The following is an 11,266-nucleotide window of genomic DNA, read 5'->3' on the forward strand; positions in this document are numbered from 1 at the left end:
CATCGAAGGAAATGGAGAGGGACGGCACGAAAACGGCGGTCGGTCAGGCCCCTCCTGCGGCGAGAGGTTGCAGGAGTAACGAAGAAGACGAGTGGGGCGAATGGGTATGGGGGAGAAGCAACTCCCCCTGCCCCAACTTAACCCCCCCCCCCCAGTCGCCCGCCCCGCAACGGTAGTACCGCTGGGTGGGTGGTAGTACCGCTTGATGCTTGTCAGCGGTAGTACCGCTCACGCAGCGGTAGTACCGCTCTACCGCAAAAAGATCCGACCAAACCGGACAGAACACATGAGCGGAAACCGAGACAAAACGAAAATACACACACACAAAACCGACAAGAAGAAAGAAGATACACACCTCTCCAAGAGAGGACGGTGGCCGAGGCCACCTATGTTTGAGTTTAGAGGTATGGCGCCGCGAATATTTTAACCTTGGGCCCATGACCAACACTCATCTTTGAAGCACAAGTGCCATAAAGAAATGACTAATGTGAAAGAGTTTGGTTAGTTTATGCATTATGAGGGGAGGGAAAGTTCATTGATAGAACAACACTCCCCATATGTCCATGCCTACACCTAAACTAGACAACAAGTTGAGTGAGGTGGGGTGTGCAAGGGTTCAAGTCACTTTGCTCGAATCAATGATATTTAGCTCATGGCTTAACTCGCGAAATCTTGCTTTATCCAAAGGCTTCATGAAGATATCTGCAAGTTATCATGAGTGTTGACATAGTTGAGCTCGATCTCCCCTCGCCTAATGTGATCCCGGATGAAGTGATACCTAATCTCAATATGCTTTGTCTTGAAGTGTTGCACCGGGTTGAGGGAAATCTTGATGGCACTTTCACTGTCACACCAAAGAGTCACTTTGTCACAAGTGACACCGTAATCCTTTAAAGTTTGCCTCATCCATAAAAGTTGTGCACAACAATTACCGGCAGCCACATACTCCGCTTCCGTGGACGAGAGAGACACACAACTTTGCTTCTTGGAAGACCAACTTACCAAAGAGCAACCAAGAAACTGGCACCCACCAGAAGTGGACTTCCTATCCACTTTGTCTCCCACCCAATCTGAGTCCGGATAACCTACAAGCTTGAAATTTGCTCCTCTTGGGTACCATAAGCCAAAGTTTGGGGAATGAGCCAAATATCGAAAGATTCGTTTGAACGCCACATAGTGACTTTCCTTAGGTGCGGCTTGAAACCGTGCACAAATTCCCACACTCAACATGATATCCGGTCTAGATGCACAAAGGTAAAGCAAGGAGCCAATCATGGAGCGATATACCTTTTGATCCACCGCTTTACCATTGGGATCAATGTCAAGTTGGCACTTGGTAGGCATGGGAGTGGACGCCGGCTTGACATCACTTAGCTTGAATCTCTTAAGCATGTCTTGAGTGTATTTGGCTTGGTTGATGAAAGTTCCTTCTCTCCTTTGCTTCACTTCGAACCCGAGAAAGAACTTCAACTGTCCCATGGAAGGCATCTCGAACTTTGAGGTCATGAGAGCGGCAAATTCCTCATTGAAAGCTTTGTTAGGGGAACCAAAGATAATATCATCAACATATAATTGGCACACAAACAACTCCCCTTTGACCTTCTTAGTAAAAAGAGTGGGGTCGATTAGCCCAACTTCAAAACCACGGTCTTGTAACAACTCGGTAAGGTGGTCATACCACGCACGTGGGGCTTGTTTAAGGCCATAGAGTGCCTTATCGAGTTGATACACATGATCGGGAAAGTAGGGATCCTCGAACCCGAGGGGTTGCTTGACATAAACCAATTCATTAATAGGACCATTAAGAAAAACACTCTTCACATCCATTTGTTGTAACTTAAAGTTATGATGAGAAGCATATGCAATCAACATGCGAATGGATTCAAGACGAGCAATGGGAGCAAAGGTTTCACCGTAGTCGATACCCTCAACTTGGGAGTAGCCTTGTGCTACCAAACAAGCCTTGTTGCGAGTGATAATCCCATGAGCATCTTGCTTGTTCTTAAATATCCACTTGGTTCCAATGACATTGTGGTTCACCGTCGGTCTTGGCACCAATCTCCACACTTTGTTGCGCTCGAAGTTGTTGAGTTCTTCATGCATGGCATTGAGCCAATCCGGATCTTCGAGCGCCTCATAGACCTTGCGGGGTTCGACACAAGAGACAAACGTGTGATGTTCACAATAGTTTGCTCATTGTCTACGAGTGATTACCCCCTTTCTTAAGCTTCCAAGCACATTCGTCATGAGATGATCCTTGGTGGAGAGCTTGGAAGCAACCTTGGCGGCACGACGCTCCAATTCCTCCTCGGGGGTGAGACGAGGAGTGGTCACTTGATCATCTTGAGCGTCGTCTTGAGCTTGTTCTTGATCTCGTGGGACTTGATCTTGAACTTGCTCGGAGGAGGGAGCTTGACCTTGGGCATCACTTGATGTTACAACACCATCTTGAGATTGATCTTTCCCTTGGTCTTGTTCTTGAGGTTGAGGGCTGTCGGTGTCAAAACCGGCGGATCTCGGGTAGGGGGTCCCGAACTGTGCGTCTAGGCCGGATGGTAACAGGAGACAGGGGACACTTTGTTTTACCCAGGTTCGGGCCCTCTTGATAGAGGTAATACCCTACTCCTGCTTGATTAATATTGATGATATGGGTAGTACAAGAGTAGATCTACCACGAGATCAAGGAGGCTAAACCCTAGAAGCTAGCCTATGGTATGATTGTTGTGTATGGAGTTGATTGCCTACGGACTACAACCCTCCGGTTTATATAGACACCAGATAGGGTTAGGGTTACACAGATTCGGTTACAATGGTAGGAGATCTTGAATATCCGCATCTCCAAGCTTGCCTTCCACGCCAAGGAAAGTCCCATCCGGACACGGGACGAAGTCTTCAATCTTGTATCCTCATAGTCCAGGAGTCCGGCTGAAGGTATAGTCCGGCTACCCGAACACCCCCTAATCCAGGACTCCCTCAGTAGCCCCTGAACCAGGCTTCAATGACGATGAGTCCGGCGCGCAAATTGTCTTCGGCATTGCAAGGTGGGTTCCTCCTCCAAGTCCTTCATAGAAGATTTGTAAACACCAAGAGTAGTGTCCGGTTCTGCAAAATAAGTTTCCACATATTGCCATAGAGAGAATAATATTGACACAAATCAAATCTGCTGACGTATTCTGTAGTGCACTATCACACTACGGCCAAGTCCTTTACTCAAATCGTTTTCACTTTTCCACCTCAGCATGTTTTGCGAGGCAGTTTCCTTGGCACGTCTTTTCAAAGCAGTGATCGTGTGCCCTTTTTACGGGATTCTCATCAATACGGACATGGGTAACCCAATCGTGCCCGTTAGCATATTTTCTCGATTAAAGCGAGTCCCAAACGGTTACGGGGAGGGCTCCTGGTATTCAACCTCTTATAAAGAGACCAAGGCCTTACTCCCTTTTCCAATCTCAAACGAGTTCGCCCGTCGCCTCGAGTTCCAACACCCTAGGCTTCAGATTCCAGGCGCTTCGGACCTTCGACAATGTCTGGTTCCGACCTTCAAGGCCGATGGATGCCCTCTTCTGTCATGGAGGAGGATGTGCTAAAGTTGAGAGAGGCTAAGTTCTTGACCGCCAAAATTCCGCATAGGTTGCCTGCTCAAGGGCAGGCTATTCCCAATCCCCAGCCCGGTGAGAGCATAGTGTTCACGTCTCACTTCCTTCGGGGGTTAGGCTTCCCGATGGATCCCTTCGTGAGGGGGCTGCTGTTCTATTACGGGCCGGAATTTCATGACTTAGCTCCGGAGTCCATCCTCCACATTTCCTCATTCATCATTGTGTGCGAAGTGTTCCGCCGCGTTACTCCTCACTTCGGTTTATGGCTCAAGACTTTTGGAGTGGAGCCGAAGGTGATCGAGGGACGGCACGCAGAGTGCGGAGGTGCTATCATCAGTAAGAATGCCGATGCTCCATGGCCCGAGGGCTCTTTTCAAGAGGAGCTCGGCTTGTGGCAACGAGAGTGGTTCTATATCACCGCTCCCAGGAGTGCCAAGTGGGTGGCGCCTCCTGCCTTTCGCTCGGGTCCCCCACCACGGCTAGCGTCATGGGTCAACAAAGGATTAGATTGGGGGTTATCCAAAGACATGCCCCTGTTGCAGGGCCACATTAGGGATCTCTTAAAAGGAGACCTCAACCTGGTCAAGGTGACGCAGGTCATGCTGATTCGCCGAACATTGCCCGGCAAACATCGCTCCCTTCGTCTGTGGGAGTTTAATCAGGAGGGACCACGAGTTCTCCAGCATTTTATGGGCGCAACGCCTGCGGAGATGTATAGACTGTTCTTCGGATCACAAGAGATGTGTCCGGATTTAACCAAGGACGCAGGCCTAAGCTGCAATCGCCCGGATACTCAAGTAAGCAACCTTGTGTCCGGACCTTCTATCCGTATAATTGTCATAAACTTGCCCCTAAAAGAGCCGTCCTTTTAAACAGGAGTGTATAGCGAAGGCAAAGCTGATCAGGTGTCCGGCTCCCCTTCCTGAAACCAGGCCGGATCCCGTGCTGGTCAGGATGCTGGAAGAAATGCCTTTGGAGGGGGAGGACAATGAAGCTATGGCCTCCTCGAAGGAGGCTGCTCCAAAGGAAGGAACCGACAATTCCTCTCCTAAGGGGAAGAAGAGAGCCGCCTCTAACGACCCGGAGACCATGGCCTCGAAACGGGGGAGAAAATCCTCGTCAGAGGGTCCGACGCCGGGGAGTCCCTCGGCCGGACTACGCCCTCAAGGGGATCAGCCCTCCAGCGAGCCGTAAGTAGAGAGAGGTTTTCCTTTTGAGGGATGAGAGAAATCCTTGATTTAAATCTGAGAACACTAACCGAAATTTTACCTTATAGCTCGGACCTCAGCCCTTCTCAGGAGAGCTCGTCTTCGGGGGATCTTCTTCCGGAGATGATGGAGAGTGGGACGCCTCCCCCTGCCGTACCGCCTAGCGAGGCAGGCGACCCTGAGGTGTCGTCGCGGAGGGTTTCTCCGAATCCGGCAGGGGCAGAAGATAACTATGTGGCCCCCCAAGGCTCTCCGCGACCGGCCTTCGAAAGAGGTCATAGGGCAAGTCCGGCACCATCTGGTGCTCGGCCGGAGGAACTAAAGATTCTGCTGGGGCGAGCTTCTATCTCAGAAGACCACCGTGCATTGATGGGCACGGTGATTGAAAGGATTTCATCCGCGGGAAGCGGATTGCATGAGGCCGTCAAAAGTTTACTGACGGGTTTTGAGGTACGTTTGATAATGTACACTTTTGTCAGTTGCGCATAAATAAGATGCGCCCTGTGTAGATAGTAGCCCCTGAGACTCTGCGCGTTGTCAAGAAATGACGGCGCGCAGAGGATCATAATCCCAGGTCTAAAATGTCGCCATTGAATGTAGGTGGCGAGGTGTCCGGAATCAAGCCGAACTGATAATGTGGCCGACTAAAGCGGCAACTGGACGTGGCAGATGCCGACATCGCGCTTGTCAACAAGCGGCTTGACGAGGCTCAAGGTATGTAATTCTTCGGGCGGCATTAGGTAAGAGGAGCTTCATGCCAGTGTCTTACAATGTGTGTGCTTGACGCAGATGGTACGGACGTCGTGGAGAATCTTAGGGCAGAACTTGCCCGAGCTAAGGAGCAAGCCAGAAAAAGCGATGCGGCTGCCAAGAAGGCCCTTGAAGAGCTGAGAACCGAACAGGCTGCTCACTGCCGAAGCAAAGAAGAGATGGCCGAGATGGCCAAGAAGTTAAAGAGCGCTGCAGACCGTTGCAAACTTCTTGAGAAAGAAGACCGGGCGAGACAGAAGGATTTAGAGAAGGCCGTTGCCGATGCCAAGGATGCTCACTCTGCAATGAGAGCTGCGAAAGAGGAGCAGCGTCAGGCCGAACAGATTGCGGCTGGAAAGCCCTTTATGCTGCGGAGGAAGGTTTGTGATCCGAAGTTTGCTCCGTTGGACCGGATGTGGAGTGTGGAGGACACCTATCTGGATTTGGCAGCAAGTGCTGCTGATGCGACCGAACACTTTCGAGATCTGGAAGATCGCGAAGTGGAAAAGCTTTTCTGGTCACAGTTTCATAATCCAGAGCGTCCACTAGCAGTGGACGATCGCCTGGCTCAATGGGCCGAGCTGAATAGATTGTCCGAACTCGCCATGAAGTACGTCATGGATCATCTGTGGCCTGGGAGACCGGAGCCGAAGAGTTATTTCAGCTCGGTGCAACAATTCCTTGACGCGGTGCCGCGTATAACTGCAATGAAGAGGTCAGCGTGCGTAGAGGGCGCACGGATGGCTCTTGCCCGTGTTAAGACATACTGGGCAGAGATGGAGACCACCGTTGTTGCGTCCCGAGATTCGGACAAAAGCCGAGTACCTTCCGAGCACTATTTTCAGGAAGTTCTTGAAGGCGCTCGTGTAATAGAGACGCAGTGCCCGAAATATGCTATGTTATGATAGCATATGTAATTATAAAGTAATATTTTGATAAATTGTAGTGGCCTTTTTTATACTTGTGCCTCAAAGTATTGTAAACACCTTCTATGCGTCCGTTTTAAGATATATATGTATATATATATATGTATATATAGAATCTGAAAGATGGCAGTCGTTGGCTTCAGCCCCCACGCACATAGTGCGGGGGTGCTCGCAGAAGACGCATTTTCACACTTAACCCAACGTCTTGGTCCTACAAAGGAGGTGATAGCGCAGCGGGCCACGCAACCGGACTATAATGCTTTAACACTTTCACTTAGCCTTAGGAGTTTGAAAATGAGACTCTTTAGGTAGCTCCTTGGTGGCAACTGCGCTTGTCCGAATTCGGGGCGCGTAAGTGCCTGACCGGGAAGCGGCCCTTCGTTAAAGCGGAGGAATCCGATAGATTCCGATTGGTCATCGAGTGGCTGACCAGTCTCACGCTACATCATGACAGTCAGTTTTCGGCTTTCTCTACTGAGGTGCTCGCCCTGGCCGAACCGGGGGCACAATCGCAGTAGTTCTCCTGGTGCTACCTTAGCCGATAGAGCGGAACATAAGGTAGCCGAACTCAGGAGCCGGGCAACCCAACATTTGACCAAAGACATGATTCGGAGCTGATGCATATAATGCCAAAACTCGTGACGCCGAACACTCCCTAAGGTGTTCGGTCTTTATGAATGCGGGCCAAACAACACTCTTTATTAAAAAAGCCCCTAGTGTCCAGGTACGTGCAAAAATTCTGACGTGGCCATATGCCAAGACGCCAGCCTCCTCCTTGGTTATATTAGAAAGAGAAAACCAGGGGATGTGTAACAACAAGAGACAGTAAAAAAGGTTTACGCAGGGTCTTAATCTAAAAAGAATCCTTTAGGACGGGTCCCTACTGCACGTCTGCGCCTGTGTCTCCGTTGTGCCGTATCCTGGACGGGCGCCGCACGACGTTCATCTGTAAAAGAGAGGAACTGAGTTGAAAATGAGTCGTGCCGAAAAAGTTTAAAATAAGCAAAGTATAAAGTAAGATATATAAGTTTGAGCTTTATTGTCTCTTATTGTATATGCGTGGAGCCCCTAGTGCTGGGGTATATGGCTTCTAGGCCTGCATTGATGTTGATTTTGCACCGGACTCGTCTATCCGCGTTCGTGGTCTTTAAATGACCTATTTTGAAGTTTTTTGGCCGGTGAGGCCATTTTGCTGTGGGGCTGTTAAAGCGGCCGCACAGTCCTCCGCTTGGGGAGGCGCACTTTAGTGCTTCCCCTTCAAAGAGATGATGCCTCGTGGACCGGGCATCTTGAGCGTAAGAGATGCATAATGCGGTATTGCGTTAAAGCGAGCGAAAGCTTCGCGTCCCAGTAGTGCTTGATAGCGACTTGAGAACGGGACGATATGGAAGGTCAGCTTTTCACGGCGGAGGTTATCGGCAGAGCCGAATGTGACTGTGAGCCGGAGAAAACCCGTACAATGGGTGTCCAGACTAGGTATTACCCCTTGAAAGGAGGTTTTGCTGCGGTGGATTCTTGCTGGGTTTATCCCCATGTGCTGGATTGTATCCTGATATATCAGGTTTAGTCCACTGCCGCCGTCCATAAGGACATTTGAAAACTTGAGTCCGCCAATTATTGGATCGAGTATCCAGGCAGTCCAGCCTACATTCTTGATATTCCTAGAATAATCTAGCTGATCGAAGATGATCGGTTTTGACAACCAGTGGCAGGACCCTTTGGGCCGTGTGGTGCGTACCTTTACGGGCGCCGCACGTTTTGTTATGTGAAGTGAGTTCACTGTTTTTACTTCCTGTGGGAAGTTCTTTTGTTTCCTGGTGCTCTGCTTTTGGGGTTCGTCCTCGTCTTCGCTTGGTGTGTCGAGCCCCTTGTATTCGGCATTGAGTCTGCCGGATTGTTTGAAAACCCAACAGTCTCTGTGGGTATGGTTAGCAGGCTTCCCGGAAGTACTGTGTATCTGACATATCCTGTCTAGGATTTTATTTAGGTTGGATGGATCATCCCTGTTGTCCTGGGGGGGTGATTTTTCCTGATTTTGTCGTGAGCCTTTGAATCCAGCATTGACTGTCGTGCTCTTCGGAATTTTGTCCTTAGTCCAGCGACGGTCCTTGTTGCGTCGTGGTTTTCCGTTTCCATCCCTGGTTTCGGATGTACTTGGGTTGCTGGGGCTGCACCTTGCCAACCAGCTGTCCTCCCCTGCACAAAAGCGGGTCATGAGGCTTGTTAGTGCGGCCATTGTTCTTGGCTTTTCTTGGCCGAGGTGTCTGGCGAGCCATTCGTCTCGGACATTATGCCTGAAAGCTGCTAAGGCTTCGGCGTCCGGACAGTCGACTATCTGATTCTTTTTAGTGAGGAATCTATTCCAGAACTGCCGAGCTGATTCTCCGGGTTGTTGATTTATGTGACTAAGATCGTCTGCATCCGGGGGACGAACATAGGTCCCTTGAAAGTTTGCTCGGAAAGCATCCTCGAGCTCTTCCCAGCTTCCAATTGTGTTTTCTGGAAGGCTTTTAAGCCAATGCCGGGCTGGTCCTTTAAGCTTAAGGGGTAGATATTTTATGGCGTGGAGATCATCTCCTCTAGCCATGTGTATGTGGAGGATATAATCCTTGATCCAGACTCCAGGGTCTGTTGTTCCATCATATGCCTCTATGTTTATGGGTTTGAATCCCTCTGGGAATTCATAGTCCAGGACCTCATCGGTGAAACGTAGGGGGTGTGCGGCGCCCCTGTATTTGGGTGTGCCGGATTCCGACGATGGCTTCATAGCATTGCTTACGAGAGCTTGCTTTCTTGGCCCATAAATGGACCTGACTGGGCCATGATGCGAATCCTTAAGTGGGTCGCATGCCGATTTATGTGCGGCGACCGTGTGGCTTTTTCATTTTTTGAATGCGAGGGCTCTAGGGCCTCTTCGTCGAATTCAGGCAGTAGCTTTCTTTTCGGATAGCTTTTAGTGCGGCGACTGTCGCCGTACTTATCTGTGGTATTGATTACTTTGCTCCATCTAATCCGGAGTGCGTCTTCCGCTGCTTTTAGCTTCCGCTTCTGCTTCTTTAGGCTGCGTGCAGTTGCAACGAGCCTTTCGTGGAGATTCTTCTGCTTCATAGGTTTATTCGGCGTGAGGTCGTCCGGGATGCCGTTTTCGCCGGGGGAGGGATGTTCGGTTTCTCTATCCGTGTTTCCCTGTTCGGACGGTTGCTCTAAGGCTTGCTCGTTGTCTACCGGCTCGTCCTGCTCTATGGCTGGGTTTTTGTCGAGGCGGGGCTTGGGTCAGCGTTTACGCCGACGCTTTGATTTTTTTTTCGGGGGGTCGAACTCCCGTCCCTTCCCCTTCTTCCTCGTTGTCGCTTCCTTTAGGGGTATCCACCATGTACACATCGTGGGATGAGGTGGCTGTCCAATGCCCTATGGGCGTTGGTTCGTTGGTATCTCCTGCATCGTCATCCATGTTGTCGATGTCTCCGGAGTCGCGGTTGAGCACGTCGTTTAAATTGTCGACAGTGGCTACCAAGTGGGTGGTGGGTGGGCTTTGAATTTCCTCATCGTCTGTATTCCATCCTCGCTGACCGTAATCCGGCCAGGGCTCTCCTGATAAAGAGAGAGACTTTAGAGAATTCAGGATGTCGCCGAAGGGCGAGTGCTGAAAGATGTCCGCGGCGGTGAACTCCATTATTGGCGCCCAATCGGGTTCGATCGGCAGGGACGCGAGGGGTTCGGAGTTCGGAGAGGAATCCGGCTCCTTGGAGTCACGGGCCGCGCAGAGTGCGGGGTTGGCGTTTGGCTTGATCGTCTTTGAGATTACAGCCCCCGAGGTGACGTCCAACCGCTCACCCTCGATTGGCGCAGCCGGCTCCAAATTAAGGGTCAGAGCCGGTGCGTTTGCGGCCTCCAGGGTACTGTTCAGCGGCAGAGCTAGATCATGCCCCACGAGACAGTGCGGCGCGCTTGGCTGTGGCTCGGATCCGTCGAAGATCGAATCTCCGCAGATGTCTGCCGTGTAGTTTAGGCTTCCAAACCTGACTTGATGGCCAGGGGCGTAACTTTCGATCTGCTCCAGGTGGCCAAGTGAATTGGCCCGCAGCGCGAAGCCGCCGAAGACGAAGATCAGTCCGGGGAGAAAAATCTCACCCTAGACCGTATCGTTGTTGATGATCAAAGGAGCCATCGGGCCTAAAGGCAACGAAACAGAGGAACTCTCAATGAAAGCACCAATGTCGGTGTCAAAACCGGCGGATCTCGGGTAGGGGGTCCCGAATTGTGCGTCTAGGCCGGATGGTAACAGGAGACAGGGGACACTTTGTTTTACCCAGGTTCGGGCCCTCTCGATGGAGGTAATACCCTACTCCTGCTTGATTAATATTGATGATATGGGTAGTACAAGAGTAGATCTACCACGAGATCAAGGAGGCTAAACCCTAGAAGCTAGCCTATGGTATGATTGTTGTGTATGGAGTTGATTGCCTACGGACTACAAGCTTGCCTTCCACGCCAAGGAAAGTCCCATCCGGACACGGGACGAAGTCTTCAACATTAGCCTAATAGTCTTCAACATTAGTCACTGTATCTTCATAGTCCAGGAGTCCGGCTGAAGGTATAGTCCGGCTACCCGAACACCCCCTAATTCAGGACTCCCTCAAGGGCCCTCACTTTGTTCTTCAGAAGTGTGTGGGTCTTGGGTTGGTGAAGGTTCCACTTGAGTAGAACATTGTCCTTCTCCTTCGTCCACAAGGGGTTCCTCAATGGGTAGGATATGACAATTACCCATTCTTCTTATGGCTTGGGG

The sequence above is a fragment of the Triticum urartu genome, chromosome 3 (assembly GCF_003073215.2).
Source record: "Triticum urartu cultivar G1812 chromosome 3, Tu2.1, whole genome shotgun sequence".
NCBI lineage: Eukaryota > Viridiplantae > Streptophyta > Magnoliopsida > Poales > Poaceae > Triticum > Triticum urartu.